The sequence below is a fragment of the Neopelma chrysocephalum genome, unplaced genomic scaffold, assembly GCF_003984885.1.
Source record: "Neopelma chrysocephalum unplaced genomic scaffold, ASM398488v2 Primary Assembly neopelma1_102, whole genome shotgun sequence".
NCBI classification, from domain to species: Eukaryota; Metazoa; Chordata; class Aves; order Passeriformes; family Pipridae; genus Neopelma; species Neopelma chrysocephalum.
Genome location: NW_020897765.1, coordinates 1304832 through 1327984, shown reverse-complemented (window position 1 = coordinate 1327984; position 23153 = coordinate 1304832). Strand labels below are relative to the sequence as shown.

Here is a 23153-nt window from a genome sequence, read left to right as displayed (position 1 = left end):
ACTGGTTATTTCATGCTGTATAAGAAATAATCAAATGCATTTGCAATTATTGTGCTCTTAATAAACCCCAAACATCAATTATTGTATAATAGGTGTGTGTGTGTATATGTGTGTGTGTGTTATTTCTGAACGACAGATACTTGTACATAAAGCATTTGTTTTGAAAATAAAAGGGCTCAAAATATTTTTGTTGTTCATTTGTAGCTGGGTGCTGTATAGAAGCTAAAATGTTGGGCTGTCGAAGTGGTAAATCACAGTCTTTTACAGTCTAAATGTGACACTGTGTTGGGAAGCTTTATTTGAAATTATAATTTGAAATTATTAGCAAGTGTGAGAAAGATTAAATATCATGAGAAAACAGACATCAGTGCAGGCACAGAATCTTTCAACCTTACAAGTAAAATTCCTTTTCGAGGGTCCTAACAAGGCAGCTGGGAGTTGATTTCTTCCATAAAAACTAAACAGCTCAAGTGTATTTGGAAAAGCTTATATGCTTTCAGAATGCAAACAAATGTGGAGGATAATATAAGATTACGATCTACTTTCACTGATCTGTTGAGCAATGGGCTGTAGGAACATTACCACTGCCTCTTTTTGACTTAGTTTTTGTGAAGGTACTCCTTAGAATTGCATTTAAAAGTAGCCCTTTAATCTGCATGGCGAAAAATGAGGGTAAGTTGCCATTCTAATCAGGAAATAAAGGTAGTAGTATTCTAATCGGACTTTTCATAGGTTCTATATTTTAATATGAACAAGAATCAGAATCCTTTCAATCTAGAATAAAAATTGCTGTCCCTCCATCCTAAATCCATGGGAAAAAAAGTGTAAATTACAGACCTTTGTAATTTGAAACTGTACTTTGATTTCACACACATGGCATCCAAGGTCACAGTTTTTATTCCCAGCTGAATACGGTTTAAAAGATTTTTTTTCCTGCAGTATGACTTTTATTATTTCACAAAGAAGGGAGAAGTGATGACACCTAGTCTTACTCAGGGAGATGGATGATCTGTTTGTTTCTACAGAGGAGACTGGGTCTGAAGCACTTTATTAAAGGCAGAAGAGAGCAAATAGAAAAGCTGGAGGTGGGAGGGCTTAAACTTCTGGTCTCGCTCACAGAACATCTTGCTTATTTAGAGATGTAATGTGGAAACTCATTTTTGATCTTGCTATGTACAAACTTTCATTCCAAAAAAAGCAGATGTACAATTCTTTCTGCCCTGGTAACCAATATTTGTTGATGCTATAGTACATGATGTTACCCAGTCAAATTTTTAAAATTTGAAAATTTTCATAGAAAACCCTGTAACAGTATGTTTTTCACCAAGCTAAAGGTTTTTAAACAGTAGTTTAATCCCTTCGTGTTATCTCATTTATTTGACACATTGAGAAAAGGAAGTAATTGGGATTTACAGAATAGCAAGTGTGTCCTTTTAAGGGATGTAATCTTTATGGCACTCTCACTTCCTGCTTTTGCTCATTGTATTTAGATGTTTTTGAACTATATAATGCTTTGCAACTACAAGCAAGGGTTCCACTCACTGCTTAGTGTTTTAGGTGAAATTTCTCTAAAAGAGAAACACAGTGGCTATCGGTAGTGCTGCATCCTGGCATGTGCTTTTAGTATTTATAGCTTACACTTGCTGTCTTCTTGAGCATGAGTTAATCCCTGTTAAGTACTGGCTTTCTGCATTGGGAAGATTGGGACATTAGGCAAGATGATGCTGTGAATTGTTTTTGCAAGAGTTGTTGAAAAATAAACATTGATACTTCTGAAGGGAGCATATTTATAAGGGTGATGGAAGTGCAGAGTGTGGGGTTTTTCCTCTGAAAATGGGACTGGCTGGATGGCCCCCAATGGAGTCCAAGTGTTGACCAGAGTGATTTGGAAGATGTTTTGTGAGAAGCTGGTACTGAACTGGATGGTGGAGGGGTGGCAGATATGGCAGAAGCCAAATGAAGCAATGAAGGGTATAGGAGCCACAAGGCAGTGCCCTGGGGTCAAGGCTGAGTGACACAGGAGAGCATGAGCAGCAGCCAAATGGTGTTTACATGAACTTGAAGTGGTAAAGAGGGCAGGTACAGGCTGAATGAGATGGCTAAAGTAGGGAGCATAGTGAGAGGAGGCAGACAGTTCCTGGGGGAAGAAGACTGGTGCTTGGAGGAGAAAAAAATGGCAAAGAACGATTGGTTTTTAGGAACAGGTGTGTCAAAGGGGCTGGAATGGGGAAGTGGGAGCAGGAGGCTCTGTTAGGCAGGGAGTGGGGTCCTGAACAACCTGACATGGAAGAGGGGTTCGACCAACCTTTATTCATTGTCATGTAATGTCAGTGAAACCCCCATGGCCCTCTGTATGTGTGTGTGTTACCCCTTAAAATCTTGGTCTGTGCACAAGAGATCAACCTGAGTCATCTGGACTAGTTTCTACTGGTGAGCTTTACAGTTCTTCATGAGCAACATGACACCGTTTCTGGTTTGAAAGTCTGTTAAATTAAAACCAAAAAGATAACATGCATGAGTGGTGCTAGCAGACCGCAATCCAACAAAGCTCAGTGCTTAACAGATAGGAAATACAAAATTACGGTTATAATTTTAATGGGACTGTAAAGCATGATGATTCATTTTAATTATGATTGTATGTTGGGGGCTTTTTCTACAGGATTCTTGCCCTGCATCGTGCACGGGATGAGTTGTGCTTAACTGAGAAGTTGGATTCTATTAGCAAGGGGGCAGCTTATGGCAGAGTCAAAAGTAATCCTTGTAGGTAAAACCATTAAAAGCTAGAGTGAATCTCTCTGCCTCTGAGGTCTGTGTGGTATCGGACGTACTGCTTCAACTTTCAAAGGGGAATGCTGACTGTGTGGATTTGGTTTTTTGTTCAGTTGTATGTGCAAGTCTGAGACCCTGGGTTCTGATTCACAGTGCTGAAATGATGTAAGAGTAACTGAAGTCAGTGTCAGCTGCGATTTTATTGCATAAAGGACTGTCTAATACAGAGGACTCAAGAAGGTTATCTCCAACTTATCTGTTACTCTTTGTCTAAATTTAATGAACAACTTTGACCGTAATTTCTCTGGATGCCAGGTTCTCATCTTGCTAAAAAAGGGAGGAATGGGTAGAATAAAATCCTTACTTGATAGGGACTATTGTAAGAATGGCATTTCACAAAAATTTACCTACTTTATTACAGTAATGAGGAATATTTAGACCCAGGCTACAAAATTTGTTGCTTGGTCTTCAGACCAAGATCTGACAAGCATGTGGTACACGAACCCCAAGTTCACATCCAGAATAGCTAAGATGAAGCATTTGATTCCATGAATGTGAAGTGAGTCTTGTTCATTTTGTGAGGAGAACAAGACGATGGCCTGTGTGAAGGATGGGATGGGGCTGTGGGTAAGGAAAGACTGTAATGCAGCACATGTGCATGTGGAGTAGGAAAAAGGGTTGCAGAGACAGTCTCAGATTCGTCATTTCACGTGTGGTGAGGAACTATCTTTTCAAACTCTATGTCATTTTAGGATTTGGTGGTTTAAAGAAAAAATGGAGATAGGTGAGGCTTTCTCTTTTCATTCTCAGTTTTAAGACTGAATCAATTAAAATAGGATTTTTTACCTTTGGGATGTGTTGGAGAACTTTATGAATTTCTGTCACCCATACTTTCCTCCAAGAAGAGCAGAGAATATACTAATGTCTGTCTTTTCAATTTCCTTTCTCTGTGCCCTTTTATTGAATTTTGATATTTGCTTTATTATTTGCCTTCATATCGTTTCACTTTGCTATATTTTTCACTCTGTTTTTTTCCATTAGATTTTCCTCCCTGGTTTCTCCTCTGCACTTTACTTTGCAATTTACGGTGATTGGAATGCAAGGCCAATACTTTTAGACAAAAGCTTTTGGTATCCCATATTCATTTGGATACAAAACTAGACAAAACCTGTTTGTTCTATCCTTAGTTATTAGATGAGGGCCAAAGGACTTTAGGGATATAGTGGGATTCATATCTCTGGCCTCTTCATGTAAAACAAGCAATAATAACACCACAGAAAGTGGAATTAATTATATTTTCCCTATTTTGCTTTTATGACAAATTCCAACGTAACAATGACTATATAATCCATATGTGTATTACTAATTATCTCCAAGAATGTTATTGTCTTTAAATAAAGAGATATTGAATCATGGCCAAAGTTTGGAAATTATTCTTTCTGACATTCAAGTAATATCTATGGAATGTTTAAGGCCAAGAATTTATCTGTCAGGAACTTCCATTTCACAGCATTTCCTGACAGAGATGTACCTACAAATACAGAACACATGTAAGATTAGGGGTTTGTCTTCCAAGGAAGTTCATTATTAAAAGAATAGCAAAACAAAGACTGTTTCTATTTAGCCTACAGTATTTTTGTTTCCTCTGTAACTGTTTAAGATTCATCAAGGTAGAGAACACAGATCTTGTAAGTACTTGTATATACAAATGTTCATTATCTCAGAAATTTAATGCTAATTCTCTTCTTTACTGCCAGTACATTTTTTTTCACTTTGAAATGCAGAATTTTTCTGTGATCTTAAAAAAAAAAAAAAGGAAAATCAGAAATTTTACTGTCTTGTAGAGTAGTCTGAAAAACAATAATGAAACTAGGGTTGGTATCAGAGGTGCAATGTGGTACAGTTAATTGTTCAAAATTTTGAGCTTGAGACACATGATTTTGCTAAACTGTAAGGAATATATTATTTCATTTTAGTATATTAATATTAAAAATTAAGAAATAACACGGACCATTAGATATTAAAATATAAAATAAATCTAGACAAAAAAATTCAAGCTGGAAAAGAACATTATTAAAATAACTCTTGGAATTTATAGTTGTATTGTAGAAACAGAGATCAGGTATGAGACAGTAGACATTCTTTCATTGCCTACAAGAACATTTATTTCTATAGCTGTTGATGTATGACTTCACCTGGAGGATGAATAGGGCAGCTGAACATGCTTCCTTCCAATTAAGATTACACAGTATATAAACTGGAGTTATGGTTATTGAAAACTGAATGTCTGGACATTTGTTTAGGTAAGGAATGATAGGCCCACTTCTGTTCTTATTTGCCGTGAGATCATGACTCAGATCTAAGCATAAAGTATATTTTAGCTATTTTTTTAAGCATGATTTCCTGCAAAAATTGGTCATGTCAAAAGTCTCTGGCAGGCTTTCCTTCACTGGTAACCTTTTTACCCATTATCTGAATTTGTACAATTATGGTGGAGAGGGTAAGTGTCCCAAAAATACTGCATTTCTATGATGTACTGTACACACTGTATGCTGTGTAGGATATTCTGTTATGTATCTGTCAAATAATACATGTCTATATTTTTCTTTAATATTGTGGAATATTGCTGGCTGGGTGAAGAAGGAAGACCTGATTAATATCATGTTCAGGGAAAAGCTGCAGTGTATGCTCAGCTCTTCTTTCACATAAGAGAGTTCACGTGTGGGTGAGACCTCATGAAAGCCATACCCCAGGGACAAGCTCAGGTTGTAGCTTGCAGCTCTGATAATTCACTAGAGAGGCAAATGCAGACTGTGAATGAGATTGCATGGATTCTGATGGAAATGTTTTGAAGTTGAATGCATACTGCAACCTAAGTACAATTCCATTTACAAAGTCAGCAGTCAATGCCAAATTAAAAAAAAAATTAAAGAAAGATGCTTTGGAAACCGAGTTCTGGTTTTGCATTGCTTACAGAACTATTTTTCAATTGCAGAAGTATATCCACTCTGAAATCTCTTCCTTTGGGACCTGGCAGGATTAGAAGGAGAGCACTATACATCCCTTTGGGAAGCTCAGTATCTTCTGTTTGTTATACTATAAGGGCTAATAGCAGGGAATGGGCAAAAACTCCACCAATTCCCTCCACAGCTCAAGACAAGCTTAAGCCATCTAGATGAGGGAATTTTGGAGAGGCTACAATTTTGTGGGAAGTTAGGTATAATTTTTTGAAGGCTGATTTTTCTTTAAATTGTGTCTTTCTGAAATCAGTCAGGGGTTTTGAAGTTTAGCTTAAACTAAGGAAATAAATGGGTGGCACAGATTGTAGGTACTTAAATGTTCCTTATTAGATACTTGTTCCATAAAGCTTTATCAATATCACTTTGACATGTGTAGGATGTAAATATGTATTTCATGTAGAGTATATAACTTTTCATGTAAATACAATATTTTTAATGGTTTAAGAGTGTAGTTCAATGCCTAAGTGGCATCACTGAGATGGAACCATAGTATTTCAGTAGATGCTAGTGAAACATGTAAATGTGGACTAATTTTGTGAAATTTGGATGAGGAGGCTCAGAAATATTAGTCCTACTGTCAACCACCCCCTCAAGGCTGGTTGTTTCTGTGAAACAGTTTTTCTATATCCAGAATTGGGCTTATAAATATAGGGTGTATAATTTTTGAGTGTGTCCTCGTATCAAAACAAGAGCTAGAGTTTTGAATTGGAAGAATAACTTTCAGATTTATGCCTTTATTTAAGGTTGTGGATATTCCTGTACATTAAAATGTTACATGTGAGTTCAGTTTTAGTAAGTTTATTTGAACAGGAAGTGTTCTACAGTTGAGAGGTTCTTGATTGAAAGTGGAAAGAACATCATTGAAATGTGATAAAAAGAAATAGCAATGCTCATGTATTTAATAACCCTTGTAGTTGATATGCTCATGTATCTTTTTTTGGTGGATGGACTCAAGTATTCTTCTAGAATGAAAGTTAACTCCTATCTCTTGTTGTTATTCTTGTCTGCTAATTAAGTGATGAGGTGGATAGGACTTTCTTTAATCCAGAAAAATGTTTATAAATCCTAGTGCAAGTACAATATTTTGCACAATGGCATGGTAACGTTTTAAGCTTCTGATTTACTCCTAGAGACATTTTTGCTGTTAATCATCTTTTAACTCTTCTAGGCATTTAGAGGGTTTCCCTCTGACCTGGAAAGATGACCATTCTAGCTGATTTTAATTCCTAAATCCTATCTAGTATTTTAAGAGTAGACACAACATCAGCTCCTTCCAAATCTTCTGGTATTTCACCCATCCTGAGTGAATTCAGATAAATATTAAGAACGAAGTAATTTTCATCAGTTAGTTCTTGGAGTGCCCTAGGATAAAATTCCTTAGACCCAGCACACTGTTTGGTTTCTTTCCTTTTCTTTTTAGATTTTGTTGCTGGTATTAATTGTGAAAGACGTGGTCACAGCTGACCCTCTTATTGAAGTCTGAAAGGCATTCAAAATTCTTCTTTCCCCATGCCATTTGTTAAAACTGTCTTTACCCATTGAGTAATGGATCCATCTTTTCTTTGCCCTTCCTATGACTAAGGCATTTATGCAATAAGTAGTTACCCAGGCCTGCTGCTCCTTTTAAGAAAAGAAAGAAGGCTCGGGGTTCAGTCATGATTTCACCTTATTTTCTCCCTCTGATAAAAATTAAGTAGTTATGCTGCTAAAAAAAAAAAAGTGCAAATACATGAAAAATCAAAACATCTGGAATGCCCAGCTAGCTGGCTGGCTGGACATATCCTGGATATTAATATGTAGATATATAAGAAGAGAAAAAGTTGTGCTATTACTGGGGAATGTGTGTTTTATGATAGCCATTTCCTGCTGTCATGGGCTGTGATTGTGTCCTGGTTTAGATAACATTTATCTTGAGCCTCATACTCTGAGTTTCTGAACAAGCTAATAATGTCTTTGCTGCAGCTTGGACATATAAGTAGCTTCCTGGGCAGTGAAAACTTTTGAGACATCTCCTCAGCCTTCTATCTTCCAAAACTTAGATTCATCTGCAGCATCTAGATGTGAGATAGATAAACTTAATTTAATTGTTTGAAATCAAACTTTGTAAGCACCTCTTTTTGGAAGACAAAGGAAAAGAGGTTTAGCCAGAGAAAGTGTAACTACAGCCCTGCTGTGTGAGGTGCAGGCACTGCCTGGCTATCACACAGGCTTCAAAGGGAGCATCTTGCCTGGCTGCATCTTGGCTATAATCTTGAAGAGCCTGAGCTGGCAGTTAGGACCTGGAGCATCACCTCCTTTTGAGGTTACAGATTTGTCTTTTGGCAATGATGTTCTGCCTGTCTGAAGATGGTCCCTCTCTCCCATTACCTATGGTTGCCAGTGCCTGGCAATTATGACCCAGCTCTCTCTCAGATCTCAATTTCATTAGGTTAGAGGACAAATACCAAGCTTAGTACTAGTCTGAGTGATCAAATAGCACCTAAATGGGTTAAAATTAATCCGTCACTTTGAGACCAAAGTCTAGTTGCCCCTAAAAACACTTCCAACACAACAAGCCCTGTGCTGCTCTATCAGTTATTATCTTGTGGCACAGATTTCTCAATGAAGCCTTAAGTGCATGATAAATGACCTCATTCACATACTGGACATTCTCGGCAATGTTAAAATCATGCACTTCAGTTCATGCACTAGTCATGTAAACTCATGTGTTACACTTTGACATTTTCCAGCCTGCACATCTCACTGTGCAGTTTGCTTTTTCTGCTGACCACGTGCAGACTTTTTGTAATTAACTGAGGCTCATTTGCCACCTTTCTGTGTTTCCCATTGTTACAGTGTATGCAGTTAAGTGATTCAGTTTAGCTCTGTGCTGATTTACCTCTTATATTACCATTTAATTGCAGTTCAGGTAATTATGTTTCCTGTTCTTCATGCTCAAATAACTGGTGTATCACTTTGAATGCCAGCTTGACCTCAGCGGTACTAATTGACCTCTTCCTTTGCAGGGGTTTGTAGCTCACAGGCCTGTGTTCCACAATGGTTTGCGTAGTCTGTGGCTGGACAAGAGCCTTGGTATGAGGGAAGGCTGCAGCTTTTGGTCAAATCAGACTACTGATATGAAAATATATCTTTACCCACCCTCAGAAGTCCTTCAGGATCAAGGAAATGGCTTAATTTGCGCTGCCTTGAATGATGGTTAGAATAGGTCTTTCTGGCACCAGAACATCCCTTGTAATGCTTATGCATGGGTACATGTGTGTACCTCTACGTGAGTCATCCACCTGCACCTCCCAGGGAAGTTTCTCTGGGTCACGGTGGTGGTAGTTATTGCCATATAAATATCAGACTGGAGTTACTTGGTCAGGAGATGGTTTTAAGAGGGAAAAAAGTATAACTAGAACTTACTTGCCGATGACTAAGCGTGTAAAATACATAACTGACAAAGCAAATGGCTGCTCTGTGCACTGCTTAAGGAAGTGCAGAGAGGAAACTTTTCTCCCAGGCACTTGCAATGTGATTCTGTAAACAGAATTGATTTTGTATGTCCACTGAACACAGATTATCCCAAACTGAAAGGCTTATTAGTTTATTTGCAAGATATATGAGTTGTAAGACACAGGTCAGCTTGTTTCTCGAGTTAAGTATGAGATCCACAAAGTCAAAGAATCAGAGATTGCAGTGAGTTTTCACTCTCCATTTTTTTCCCTCCAGAAAGCTTCTGCTATGTTAATCTCCTGTATAACACAATGGAAGTAATAGGTAAATGGAGGACACTGATATAGCTCTCAAATGGGAGCCTTAGATATTGAAAATATAATTTTCATTATAACCTAAAGCTTACTGTCTAAAGGAGAAATACAGAAAGGTTACCATTTTATTCTTGGATGTTTGCAGAATGGTTGCATACTGAATCAATAAATTAAATTAACAGGTTTTCATCCTATATCATTGAAGTTAAAAGAGTGACTTGGTAATTTCACCTGAAAAATAAAATAATGTTTTCCCATTGCCTGAGGAAATACATTTAAATGAATCTTACTCACTTCTGTTTATAGTGCATTGTTTGCTTGGGTTTGTTTTAATATCATCAATCTGATGTGTATCATTGCATGTAAAGTAAATAGAAATGCAAATAGTACTTGTGCCAAGTAATCTAGTTCTGTATTTTTAGAGGAGTTGAGAGGCTTATCAACCATACAGTATTTCTCCATGAAAGATAACCTCTGTTCAAATGCCACTATGTCCTAATATAATTAAAAGCATACCAAAGAGAAGCTTACCTTACATAAATATATATTTTTTTGTTCATTTTCCACATGTTTACAAACTAGTCTTTGGTAGAAAATTGTGATGCAGTTCTGGAGAGTGCTTGTAATTAACCCACTGCCATGCTTGTCTTCATAACTGGTGAAATTAGGGAATAGTGATACTTAGCATCAGGGCAGCTGCTGGTAATTAGCTGGATGGTTTGTAGCAGACAAAACAATTCCTTCCAGCTTGACCAGCAAGTTATTTTAACAGAGTGTAAATTAAAGATTTTAGTGGTGTTCCTAGTTGCATGAAATCCCCTTGGGTGCCTTACTGACATTACTTCCTTGAATGTTAATGCTGATCTTGTTGCTTTTTCTGGGAGTATTAAGAATTGCTGTCTTATCCAGGATGCCACAGAGCTACTCCCTGAAATCATCTAGGAGCTTCATTTAGCAATATCTTCCTGTTTCAAGGACTGGAGGCCAGAGGCCGTAGCCTTGATCTCTACTTTTACTCATGCGCTAAATCTAAACTATGTCTCCAGATATAAAAAGGGTGGCCTGTAGTCATCTTCTGTATTTAGTAATTCCTGTTCAGCCTTGCATGAAAACTGTAATTTTTCAAGTCAAAAATGGACTGCCTTCTTTTTTTTAGTCAGCTAATCACTGAAAATGCAGAAAATGATCTTTTGTAAAGAGGAGGAAATTTCCACCAGTGCAAAGCCAAAAGCTTTAGGGAGGAAAATATGTGAAGCTCCAGGCTGCTTCCCTGATGCATGGTAGAGAACAGTGCTCCATCACAGTTGGCCCATGAAGACTCACAGAGGAGAATTACAGTAGCAGTTTGATAATGATTTCCATATTTTCCTCTCAATTGTAATACAAGAGTTAAATTGTAAATGGCAAGTTACAACTAAAAGCACTTATTTGACTTTCTTTATTCTCTTTTCTGTCCATAAGCACAAGTCTTATTGCTGATGACAGGATAGAGATTTTTCCAAGCCTTATGTGAAAACATTGGTAGTACGTAACGCATCCAGCCTTAATTTTCACTCTTGATCACAGCATGTTTAAGCATGCAGTCCTAACACCATTTGGTCTTTATCTTCCTCAAAACGTTCTGTAATGCTTATCAGAATATTGACTTAAGCCACATTCATGATGGTTGGAGCTGTTCTGTGCCACTCTGTGGCATGTTACAGCTCATATCTTTATATCCTATATAATACATACATATTTACAAGGAATAATTCTGATAAAATGTCATCTCTCAACCAGAAATCTTATCACGCTACATGTTTGAAAGGCAAATCCAATATTTACTGACCATTTTAAAATTATGTTGATAGGACATGTGGCCAATGAGCATAGGCATTCAGTAGTTTCTCAGGCAGTGTTCTGGAGAGTTATGAGAGGAAGTTTACCCATGACCTTATCTCCTCAGGAGGCACATTGTATCTTGTAGCAGTAAGGAGATGCAACCAGCTGATGGGACTAGATATTCTTGCATCATTAAAAAGCTAACATACGAAAGATCCCATAGATTGTGATAGGACTATTTAAAGAGAGTTTCTTAACCCTCTAAAAAGGTTCTGAGCAAGTTGATTTATGATTTTCATCTGTATGCTTGCTTAGAGGACATTAAAAGCAAGTACGGGTCCACTTACAGTTTGAATCATTTTCTATGCATATGTTTGCTGTGGCTGCCGTGAAGACGTGATGAAGGTAGAGGCGCTTGACCTGTGGGCAGTGTCAAGGTGGAATGGCAGTCTGCTCATTGCCAGGACTGAGGATCTCTGATGAAAAAAATTTGTTTGGAAAATATGTGCTTTGGTGTGTGGAAATAAAGGCACAGCCTGTGTGGATGGAACAGTGAGGACTCCCTTACCTTAGCCATGCACCAGGGTGCCCTTAGGGCACAGGGTTGTGTGCTGGGTTAAAGGTGCTGTAAAGGAAGGGGATGAGGTGTGTGTTAGGAACTTCTTCAGCAGCTGAATTCTGAAAAAGTCAGAATTGGTGGCAAAAGCTGTGTCTTCCTTTCACCATGCTGATATATGGTTAAGAATACTTCAAGTCCTTGTAAATGATTCTGAATTTTTAAAATGAAAGGTGATATACATGCAGACAACATTACTGATATTTTCAGTGGAAAAACTGAATAAATGTTTGATAACACCTGTGTTGAAGATGGCAAAAATACTTCGAGTTTTTTTAAATTACCACAAAATTACTTCTACAGAAATTGATATAAGTACCTTCTTAGTCTTCAGTGATTTTCTAAGGAATACATTCAGTAACTTTAAAACCAGTTCCAACTACTTCAGCTTTAATTTTTTTATTAGATGTTCACTTTTTTCAAGAATTAAAAGAAGTATGTCTGAGCTCTGGGCACTTCTGTTTTACTTGCTCAGTTCCCTGAAACTGGACTTAAAATAGACCTAGGTAAACAAAGCAAGTACCTATTGTATTAGGTGATCATTGCACAGGCAAGCATTGTAAAATCAGTAGTGTGTCTAAGTCCCTTGGCATCCTGGTAGCTAGGGAGAGGTAAGCAAGATATTTATATAACTTTTTCAGATGGGAAGTGTTATGAAACTGTCAGAGCTCATCTGAATTTCAAAAAGAGCAAAAACCCCCAAACAACCAAAGAAAATAGTGGGTTTAGATGACGCAATCATTGTGAATGGCATCCTGTCTGCATTGGTACTAAACATCATAAATGTTGTTAATTAACAGATTATTTTGCTAAACCAAAGTGATGTATATTCAGCAGTTCTATTGCTTGGTCATAGTCAATATTCATACATACAGGGAGTTCAGTTTTTTATGTGTCTTGATGTGTGAGACAAGCAGCTGTCAGGAGGGGAAGAAGAGTGACTTGCACTTGCAAATTTAAATGGTCACTCATCTATTCACTAGCCAGGAAAATTGTCAGACTCAACATGGAGGCTACAGAGTCCTTGGGGTTCTTAGGCTTTGTTTGATAGCAAACAAGATTTATGGTTTCTCCTACCCTTAAAAAAATTCTACTACAGTAGGAGTAATGCAATTCCTTGTTCATCTGTCTGGTTTTGCTCTCACCTTCATCTGTCTATAGGAGCTGAGGCACCCTTCATCTGTCATTAGCAGACAGCCTGAGTGCCCTGTTGCTGTGTGTAATTAGCCCTGTTCCAGCCCTCTGGTCAGGGTAGGAGCTGGGGAGCACGTTTGCTGGACCAGGTGCCTTCTGACAACTGCACGCCCCCATTTCACCAGCCAAGGGATGCAAGGGTGTGTTTCTGCCCGTGTCCCACAGGCAGCAGGGAGTTATATTTGCAGCCTGTCCAGGTTGCCACAGTCTCATCTGGGGAATTGATGAGCTGCAAGGCTGAGCTACGATGAGGACACTAATGCTTTATTGGATGTGGCTGTTGAGCAGGTGTGTATGAAATGACAGTAAATAACATTGACTGGCAACGTATCAGCATGCTCAAAGTGTCACAATAGTATAACACACTCTGGCTTAGGGTGTATTTACTGTCTCTAGCATGGGTCTTAAAAATTGTAGCTCAGTTAATCTAATGGTATGGTTGTATATTATAAAAGACTTCTAATACAGTAATGTAAGTATTACCTTTAAAAGGGTCTGTTATTTTTTTCACCCTCTTTCCAATACATTTAACTCCAAAGAAAGCCTTTTTAACTGTTTCTGTAGTTAGTAAAGAAATGTGTCCACTTATTAAAGCCAGACATGCCATTTGTTAAAGGAATTGCATCCTGTGAGGCATCCCGGATAGTGTTCCTTTCATCTTTTAAAAACTGCTTCAGCTAAATAACATGGGTATTCAGTCTTCCTGAGCTTTAGCAAATGTTCTAATACTGACTTTAAAATAAATGGATATTTGGAAGGACCACGTTCCTCCCTGCTCTGCTGAAGTTCTGGTATTTTCACTATGGTACGAGATGCCTTATAAATGTTGTATCTGGACAATTCAGCATATAGACAACTCTCTTGGTTTCATGAAAGTCTTCTCATTATGAATTATTGGGGAAACAAGAGATGGGAGAAAGCTTTGGGATCATACAACAAATTACATCTGATAAAGTCTAGACTGCATTGAAAGGATAGTTTGATATCTGGGTAATTTATGACAGTACTGATAGATGACAGTAACTGGACTCAGAGACACTGTAATGAGAAAGAGAAGTAAAAAGGATAAGAATTTTTGGCGGGACTGTGAACCTGTTGTGATGATATTGTTAATGCATTAAAATATAATTCATACTGTGTATTAATAGACACATTGTTTTAAAAATATTCAGTATTGTTCTCTCCTGTTGTCAGCATTTTACATGCATTAAATTACATAAGGAAATAAAATAAAAATGTGAGCACAGGCATCCAGCTGAGTTCCTGCATGTCGAATGGATGTCTAATAAAAATTAGAGCACATGTTGGGTGATTATTATTGATTACCTGCACAGACCAGAGGGGAAGACCAAAGGGGTTCTGGATAGCAAAATGTTTTCTGTTTGCAAGGGTATGAGATACCTGAATCTGAAAAGAAACGAGAGGAATGGGAAAAGTTCTTACAATGCTATTTTAAGTGATGAATGACTTTGTGAGACTCCTGCTGGAACAGATCAAAAGGGACCATAAAAAGATGGGGAATGGCACAGGTGAGAGCTGAGATATCTCCAATAGAACTCTTCAGTAGATCACCCCTAGATAAGATTTTGAAATGAACTGGGCAATGAAGAAAGTTTTAGGCTGTTTCATTATTATATGTCAGTAACAAAATAAGGTTATTGTCAGTGGGTGGACAATTTGCAGTTTCCTCATTTTATGGGATTGATGAGAATAGTTTCAAATTGATGAAATGGAATACAAGAGAAAGTGCAAGAGAGCCCCATGTGATGCCTGTACAAGCCTTGAGGGCACAGGGAAATTAAAATTGGACAAATGAGACTACAGAAATGGATAAAGGAACAACATAATGAGGTGATAGCTAGCAAGAAAAAACAAGTCCCATTATTGGTAAAAAACCTGACGTGAAGATATAGTTATGGAAAGGATCCCACCTCATCTGACTGGGAGTCTGGGTGAGGTCAATGTGAATCATGGAAGTGTTACATCAGTGTAAGGATCCAGGCAGGTAGGTGCATGGAAGCTTGAGGGCTGTCTTTACCAAATGGAAAAGAGGTGTTATCCAAAAAATGGCAATATGTCCAGGAAAAATTGTATTGGCAAGTGGAGTTGGTTGGGTGTCTGTACACATTAAGGGCATAAAGCTTTCAGAAAGGGAAGATGAGATAAAAACAGGACCTCCTGAAATAAAGAAAAAAAAACATTTAGAAGAAAAACTAAAATAAAAGCTCTGCTGAAGTGCTGTTACCGTAAGTCAAAGGTGGATGGGAATAAGGACAGGGAGGTCTGTAATGTTTCCAGTGGACAAATATTTGAGAAGTTGGAGGCAGCAGTTAATTAATCGGGAAAAAAAAGTCTAGGGACTACTATATAAGGCAGGCGTGAATGTCATCCTTAGTCCAAGGTTCAAAAAACCTGCTGGAATTAATAAAAATATATGATTGATATACATTGTAAAACAGTTCCCCATATTTCATTGGATAAATAATCATCCTAAAAATAGTATTAAGCATAAGTGAGGAATCTGCAAATAATGGAAAGAGGATTGGCCAATATAAAGAACTGTACCTTAAAAATCAGAAAACATGAGAATGAATTGTAAATGTCTAAGAATCCACCAACTAGTATAACTATCTTTTTAAAAATAAAAATTATAAAAAGTAAAGAAGAATGAAAGTGCAGTCAGTGAAAAAAGATGAAAGTTTTTACAGTAGCAGTGATATAGAAGGATGGGGTTTAGATGTAATGGGTAGCACTCCTCGCATTTTAATGATGCTATCGAACCCAGGACAAATGCAGAGCAGCTAATGGGAGTGATTATGCAGAAATGGAAATTCTCACCTCCAGGGGGAAGCAAAACTTAAATTATGTAATTGTTTAAATCAGAAGAGAGCATATAATCCACATCCAAGAATTTGCATAATATAGTTGCAATTCCAAAAGCAAGTAGTATTAATAAATATATCACATCAGGAGTTGATATTACCTGGGGAAATGAATGAAAAATGGTACTTAAATTGGAAAAAAAAGGACTCAGATAAAGAGTGTTAGTATAATCTCAATAGTATGCGAAGTCTTTTGCAAAAAAAAAAAAAAGTTTTAAGGAAAGACTAAGCAAACAACACAAAGCATGATAAATGAGTTAAAATACAATGTAGGATCTCCACAAGAAGGTCATGCCTGATCAAGCTGATACCTTTAGCTGAAAAAATAACTAAGCTAATTCTCTAAACAAAAGAAGTAATCATATATCCATATGGGCTTCAGCAAAATACTGTGTTTGTCATCTGCTATGTAGATATTTGTTAACACAGGAATTACAAATTAGTTTCAGAGAGAAAAGAGGATGAAAAAATTAACTAGAAGCAAAATTGGAGCTGGAGAGTGGGTTGGAGGTCATCAAAGTATTTCCCAAGGACTTACTTGTGGGATCAGTCTTAGGTTATGTTTCCATTACTGATTGTACCATGAAAGTAACAATATTGGGGAAAAAAATCTTGATGACACTAGTTACCAGAAGAATTATGCTGAAGACTGGAGTTTCATGTAGAAGAAATGGGATGAGCATGTGAGTTGGAAAATAGTTCAGGTGAGATGAAAGGCTGCTGTCAGAAGTGGAGGATCATGCACTTGGGAGCCTGTAGCAGGGTTGTGGGGAGAAACTGGACAGACATGCTTGTGCTAATCACAAGGTAACTGAGGCATCAAAGTGATACATTTGTGGAAAATGGACAGATTTGATTCTAGCATGGATCATCTGGCAGTATAAGGAAGTAGTTTTCCAATGCAAGGAAGCCTTAGGACTGCTTTATATAAGGTATGTATAAAGTGTATAAGGTATGTGTAAAGTGTATAAGGTATGTATAACACAGAAAAAACTCTGTGCCAATGTGATCATATATACTAAATAAAAGTAAATTCAAACTGGTTTAGGAGCCAAGGCAAGTTTCAGAAATGCCTTGGGAAATGGAGAGACTGTTTTATGAGGGGAGATTAAAACCCTGGATTTCTCTGACTCTGTAAAAAAAGAAAATTGAGAGGAAATACAATTGCTGTCTTGCACATAGGAGGATTTATACATAAAAGATAGTATTAGTATAAAAAGAAATAATTACACACTGATCTTGAGAATCTATGGGGTGGAAATTTAGGCAGCTTTCAAATATGAAGCACAGTGGGACAAGGCACCTGACTACTTTTTAGATAAAAATATGTTGATTAATGAAAAAAGTATATAATGTAGTACCTACAGGGAACAGATTTGGTAAAAAATTGGATTTCTCTTCCTAATGAAAGGAGACACTGGAAAAATGGGGAGGAAAGACTGTTTAAAATCATTCTGGTAAAGGTAACACGGTGATATTCTTGTAAATTAAGGAAATCATATGTTTTGGATTCAGAAGATAGAAAAGCCCCATGTAATACTGATTAGTCCAAAAACTACAAATCACAATTGCACTTTAAACAGAATTTTGCTTGTTTGGGAAGACTTAGACTAATTTGCCCCCTTTTTACTATGTAGATAGGTTTGTTAAATGAAAATGTACTTATATATCTAAACATTTATATTTTGAACATTTTTTTCTGCTTTCTTTTGGTAAAAGTGATTTTTAAACTGTTCATCTGAAAAAAAAATATCCTGCAGCTGGCATTTTGCTAAATTTTTCATATGAAACCATGATATATGCCAAGTGTGACTGTATTTTGCTGTATGTTTATAACAGTAATTATTTTTGATGTGAGCTTTTTGCAGTAAAACACAATTTCTTGCAACTTATGGGAAGCATAAACTTTATGACTCTCATATTTAGCATAGAGAAGAAAATCTCACAGCAAAAGAGTAGTTAGTGTGTTATATTAATATTTCTATGATTAGTATGAGAAGTTGAGCTGATTATTTTTATAGCCTGATTAAAAAAAAATAGAACTGTATAAATGGGCTTAGAGCAGTGCTGTGTAATGTAATCCTCCTCATGGCAGAAAAGAAGGAAAGGTTTCTGCTGGAAATGGCGTTTGGTCTAGCTCAGTAATGCAGCCTTTCCTGCAATTCACAGAAAGATATTGGCAGCCTTAGGCTATGTTTCGTATAATGTCACTTTAGTTATTCAGGTTTTTCTGGGCTTCCTTTTTCAGCTTGAAGGAATTAAGTCCCATTGGGATGGAAAAGATCCATATCTGAAATAGCATAAATTGTTTGTTGATTTTGTGAAATGTGTAAGTCATAGTGTGAGCAAAAACAAATCTTTAACTTTGATGGTGTGCTGTGAACTTTCTCTCTCTGCCAAAATGTTTGTCCTTGGAGGTGATACATGGTGGAAGCTTTTTAAGGGTAAAGATAACAATACAGTGATGTGTTCCTGGAACTAGAGCATTGGGTTAAGTGTTTTGCTTGTTTTTTATTTTTTTCCAATTCATTTCAAGTAAATGACGATCCTTTACACAGACTTAGTGAGCTTGGTGAATAAATTAATCCCAGGAAAATATTAGGCTGTTGACCACAGTCTTGTTTAGAAGAGACAGTGTTTTCAGAGAGGCAAGATGATTCCTGCTGGAGGGTGGCATTTGTGACAGCTGCCATGGGGCAGGAGCCAGCCATGAGCTCTGCTATGCTGCTGTTTTCCTGGCGTTTTCTCTGCCAATGGGTAGTCCTGCTTCACACATAGTGCCTCTTGGATTTTGGCCATGTCAATGCAATTGCATTGCTTTCAGCTCAGTTATGATGGTGTAGCTGAGATGGGAATCTGGTGTAGGGCCTTGGCAGGGGGAGGATGCTCCCGTGCCTGCCAGCTTGGCCCCTCTGCCTGTCAGCAGCAGCATCCCTGCTGAGCTGCGCACTGCCAGGCAGGGAGAAGTGACCTGTGCAAAGCAAGAACTCGACCCTGGAGAGATGTAGAACTTGATCTAGCATTGTCCTTGATTCACACTATTCTCAGTCTTTCTGCAAGGTCACCAGTGGGTGTAAACATGGGGAGGGATCTCTCTCATAGGCAATGATGAGTCACCAGTGGGAACTGCTGCAGGTGGGAGACTGCAGGAGTAACTCCTATTCCAGGAGCTAAAACAATATGCTAGTTAAGCAACGTAGGTGGAATAGGGATGGGCCCAATATGAAGAGAGACTAGTTGCAAGTTTTTGATTTCTCAGTGAATCTCTTCCCTCAATATTTTCATTTTGAATGTTCAGATGACTCTGAACATTTCATAACTAAATATATTGGTCGTTTTTGTAATATTTCCTGCTTAGACATAACTAGGGCATGCGGAGGATCTTGGAGAAGATCTAAGATAGATATCATCTGAGATTTCTATCCTCAATTTGCAGACCATGATGCATAACAAAATCTGAATATTCATTTTGAACTTTTGGGGGTTGCTCAAACTATTTGAAATTCGCCAGTCATTATCAAAGCTAAAACCGTCTTCTCTTTGCTTCAATTATTGAGAGAGATTGCAAATTCTTACTTGGGAGAGTAATCAGTATGGGGAGCTGGACTACATAGCTCCAACTTTGAAAGTAGGACAGTTTAAGTTTCATGTTCTATTCTCTGTTTTAAAAGCCCCCTAAAGCAATGGAGAAAGGGCATCTAAAAACTTACATTTCCTTTTTGCAATTTATAAATAGAGGCGATCGTACCTTAGCAAGATGTAATAGCCAGCTTTGCTATTTACTTATTTATTTGAGCAACGATGAAGTTACATAACTTTTGTTTAGGTAGTACATTTGTCAACATAAGCCAAGTCAGTTCCTGTCTTTTACATCTGGATTTACAGCTTTCGTATTTTGCTTTCTTCCTAGATATGAGTTACATAGTTCTAGCCCCTGAACAACTGAGCTTCAAGAGTAAAATATTGTATCAGCGGAGTATCCAGTTCAGCATCCCCTGTGAAAATAGGTTTCTATAATAAAATTTGTGGTTGCACATGTCACAGACTGTCAAAGTTTATTTTGTATTCAAGATTAAAAAATTTTACTTCTATTCACTGTTGTCATGTTTTTCTTGCCCTTAGCTTTATTTCGTCTTGCCCTCCCTCAGCTTTCTCACCTCTTATTCTCCCCGTTGTAACAAGCTTTTATTTCCCTTTGCTGCCGCACTGTGTCTGGCTTTAGTTCATACTGTTTCTCTGTTCTCTAAGCATGTATTTCTTTCTATCAATGATGTTTACCCTGTATTGTTTTGCAGTATGGACCACTTTCTGTGTTTGGATGCAGTGACAGTCAGTGAACATGGTTGTGGGAATGAAAATTTAAAGCTGCTTTGATGGCCAAGTCCATAACTATAAAAATAATGCAGTCAGGTTGAGTGCTCTGGAGGCCAGAAGACCACATCTTTCTTAAAATTAGGGGTGAGAAAGTTTGCCCATTTTTTCCCTGCCATTGCATAATATAAATTTGGTTCTTCTTCAGAATGATCCAGGTGATTGAATGGATTTTGTTCATGCCCCTGGACTGAGCAATCAAGAAGCAGAGGAGTCCATGTGTGACGAAGGAGGCTGATGGTAGGGAAGAAACTTTTGAAAACATTAGAGGCAAAGAGATTCATCTGACTCCTCAAGAAGAAAATTACTGATTCTTGCACTCAGTAGGATGCTGCTACGGAATAGTGGAATGAGCCCCTTCAGAACAGAATTGTGGAGCCTCTTTGAAGGGTTTCCATTGCACTGCACTGTGAATTCAAAGGCAGGCAAGGAAAGGGTTTTCCCCCTGGTTTGTTTAACTGCATTTGAAGGACAGGCCTTTGCATGTAATTTTAATTCTGTGCAAAATATAAGGGAAAACCTTTTAAAAATGAGTCAGAATGAGTGGTAGAAATTTCCTTTATTTTCAAATGGCCAGGCTGATATTGCAAAAATTAGAGAATGGAAAAAACCACCTCCCTAAAAGTGATAATGACTGCAGAAGGCTTTGTGTTTTCTTTTTGGGTTTTTTTGGAGTTTTTTTAATAAAAGAATTTGCTTTGTTTATTCTCTGAGATTTCAGGTGGATCAATATGACAGACCATGTTACTTTGGCAATTAGAATTATTCCTGCATTGGGCTGTGTGCAGTTTTCCTTTTGCACAGAAGAGGAATGCTCCTGTATGCCAGAGCAGGCAGTGCCCCTGTTTGCAAAGTGGAACATGTTGTCTACAGAAGCAGAAATATATTTGTGATGGGAGGGAAAAAATATTAATCCTTTCAAGAATTAATTTTCCAGACCATGCTTTTGCAAGGTACTGTGTGTGTAAACTGAAGCTGCTTATCTTAGATAAGGATAGAGGGGAAGGACAGATGTCTGTGGACAGGAAAGAGGAGAAACAAACAGCTAAGCACAGAGTATAGGTGCACTAGAGATAGCTTTATTTGTTTCTTTGAAATGAAATGTGATTAGAAAAATGACAAATTTCAGAATGTGAAAAATTTCAGAAGGTAGAAAATGACCCTTTGGCATTAAGGGTGAGCCTTGCCTAGGACTGGGGGGATGGTGTGGAAAGGCAGCGAGCGCGTCCCTCTCTTGCTGGGTTTGTGCTCTGGGTGCCTGCAAACAGACATCCCGAGCAAGTCAGCTCCTCACCCCTTAAATCTGAGCCTCAGCAGGGAGCCTGCAGCAGGAAATCCTTTAGCACACACAACTTCAGAGCTCCTTTCATTTCTCGTCAGATATCCTCACGCTGCTGTAACACAGCGTGAGTGAAGTGACAGTAAATGTCACTGGGAGCGCAAGGGACCTGTTCAAAGGCTTAGGGTGATTCTGTTGCCTTAAATTTTTATCCATTAGAAAGATATGTATTTTTAATAAAAGTTTTTATTTTTTAAGCTAGAATGGGGTATGATGAGAAATATAATGTGAAGAAGTTGAAAAGATTTCACTACCCCCTAAGGAAGAAAACCTCACAAAATAACTCTCAGGTGCTTTATATTTGTTTACTAACTGGAAACTCTGGATTATTTGAACGAGAAAATTACGAGTAAGGACTTTTTCTTTGGACTTTCACTACCATAAATAAAATGTGTAATACTTTCCCTGTACAGGAAAGACTTATTTTACTGAAACTTATTTTCACCTTTCTGATGATGAAAATGGATAAGTTACTTCAATCTGTCTATATACATATATTTTGGGATTTCTTAGGGGTTTTTTTTGTATGGGCTATAAGCATGTATCTGAAACAAAATATTTTATCCTGAAGTTCTGTTCCACTTATTCATGAGTAATTTATTTCCGGGCTTTTTTTTTAGGCAGGCAATTAGAGTAATAGGCACATAATGGTAGTTTTTCAATTATTTTGGCTTACACTAAAATAAAATTCCATTTAAAAAGAGGATATGTTTACTGTGACATTGAATGAGAGTATAGCTCTCTCAAGATAATGGTCTAACTTTTACTTGCAGCTGTATCCATCAAATACAAATAGAAAGGCAACATGAAAAATTAGAGTAATAAAAGAGCAGATACTTTGCTTTAGTGAAAGACTGTGTGTGACCTGCCCTGGTGAAGATTAAGAGAAAATTGCCTTCCTAAAACTATTTAACTTTAGTATGGTGTGTTAGCAGACATCAGACTGATCTAAAATAAGAGATGTTTGGGCAAGGAATTTTTAAAAATTACTTTCTCGTTAATTTATTTCAGTATGACTGTAAACCCATAAATATATTGTTTGAAGTAAGCAATTTTTGACATTGATAGAAAAATGTCTCTTGCCTTTTTGCAGCTTTAGCTGTTCTTGGTGTTCCAGCTCCTGGAATCCTAAAAGTCAATGTAAACCTCTGATTCCAGAAAAAGAATCTCAGCATTAGTGTTACAAAATGAAAATTGTGGAAATACTACCTGCCTGTAACTTAAAATCTAAAAAGCAAATAAAGAGTCCAAAATTTATTTTGGATTTTAGTGGGGATGCGGACACAGGGACATGCTAAACTTAAGGACTTCTTAGCTCTTTAGGTTCAAAATACCACAGAGCTTCTCCTCTGTCTCCTTCTCACATCTTCCAAGGAGGATGAAGTGTTTTAA

The 23153-nt window shown here is 37.5% G+C and overlaps 1 protein-coding gene across 14 annotated transcripts in view; it reads left to right on the top strand.

The window, feature by feature from the left end:
* The window catches only part of KIAA1217 (KIAA1217 ortholog), a 355773-nt gene that overhangs the window by 124092 nt on the left and 208528 nt on the right, over positions 1-23153 (top strand). Inside the window, exon 1 of one of the 14 annotated variants that reach the window (XM_027695596.1) lies at positions 22091-22110. The exons of the other annotated variants lie outside the window; for them this stretch is intronic. The gene's annotated coding sequence lies outside the window, so the exon portion shown is untranslated. Of the gene's footprint in view, positions 1-22090; positions 22111-23153 lie in introns of those variants that run through there. 14 annotated transcript variants of the gene reach the window in all.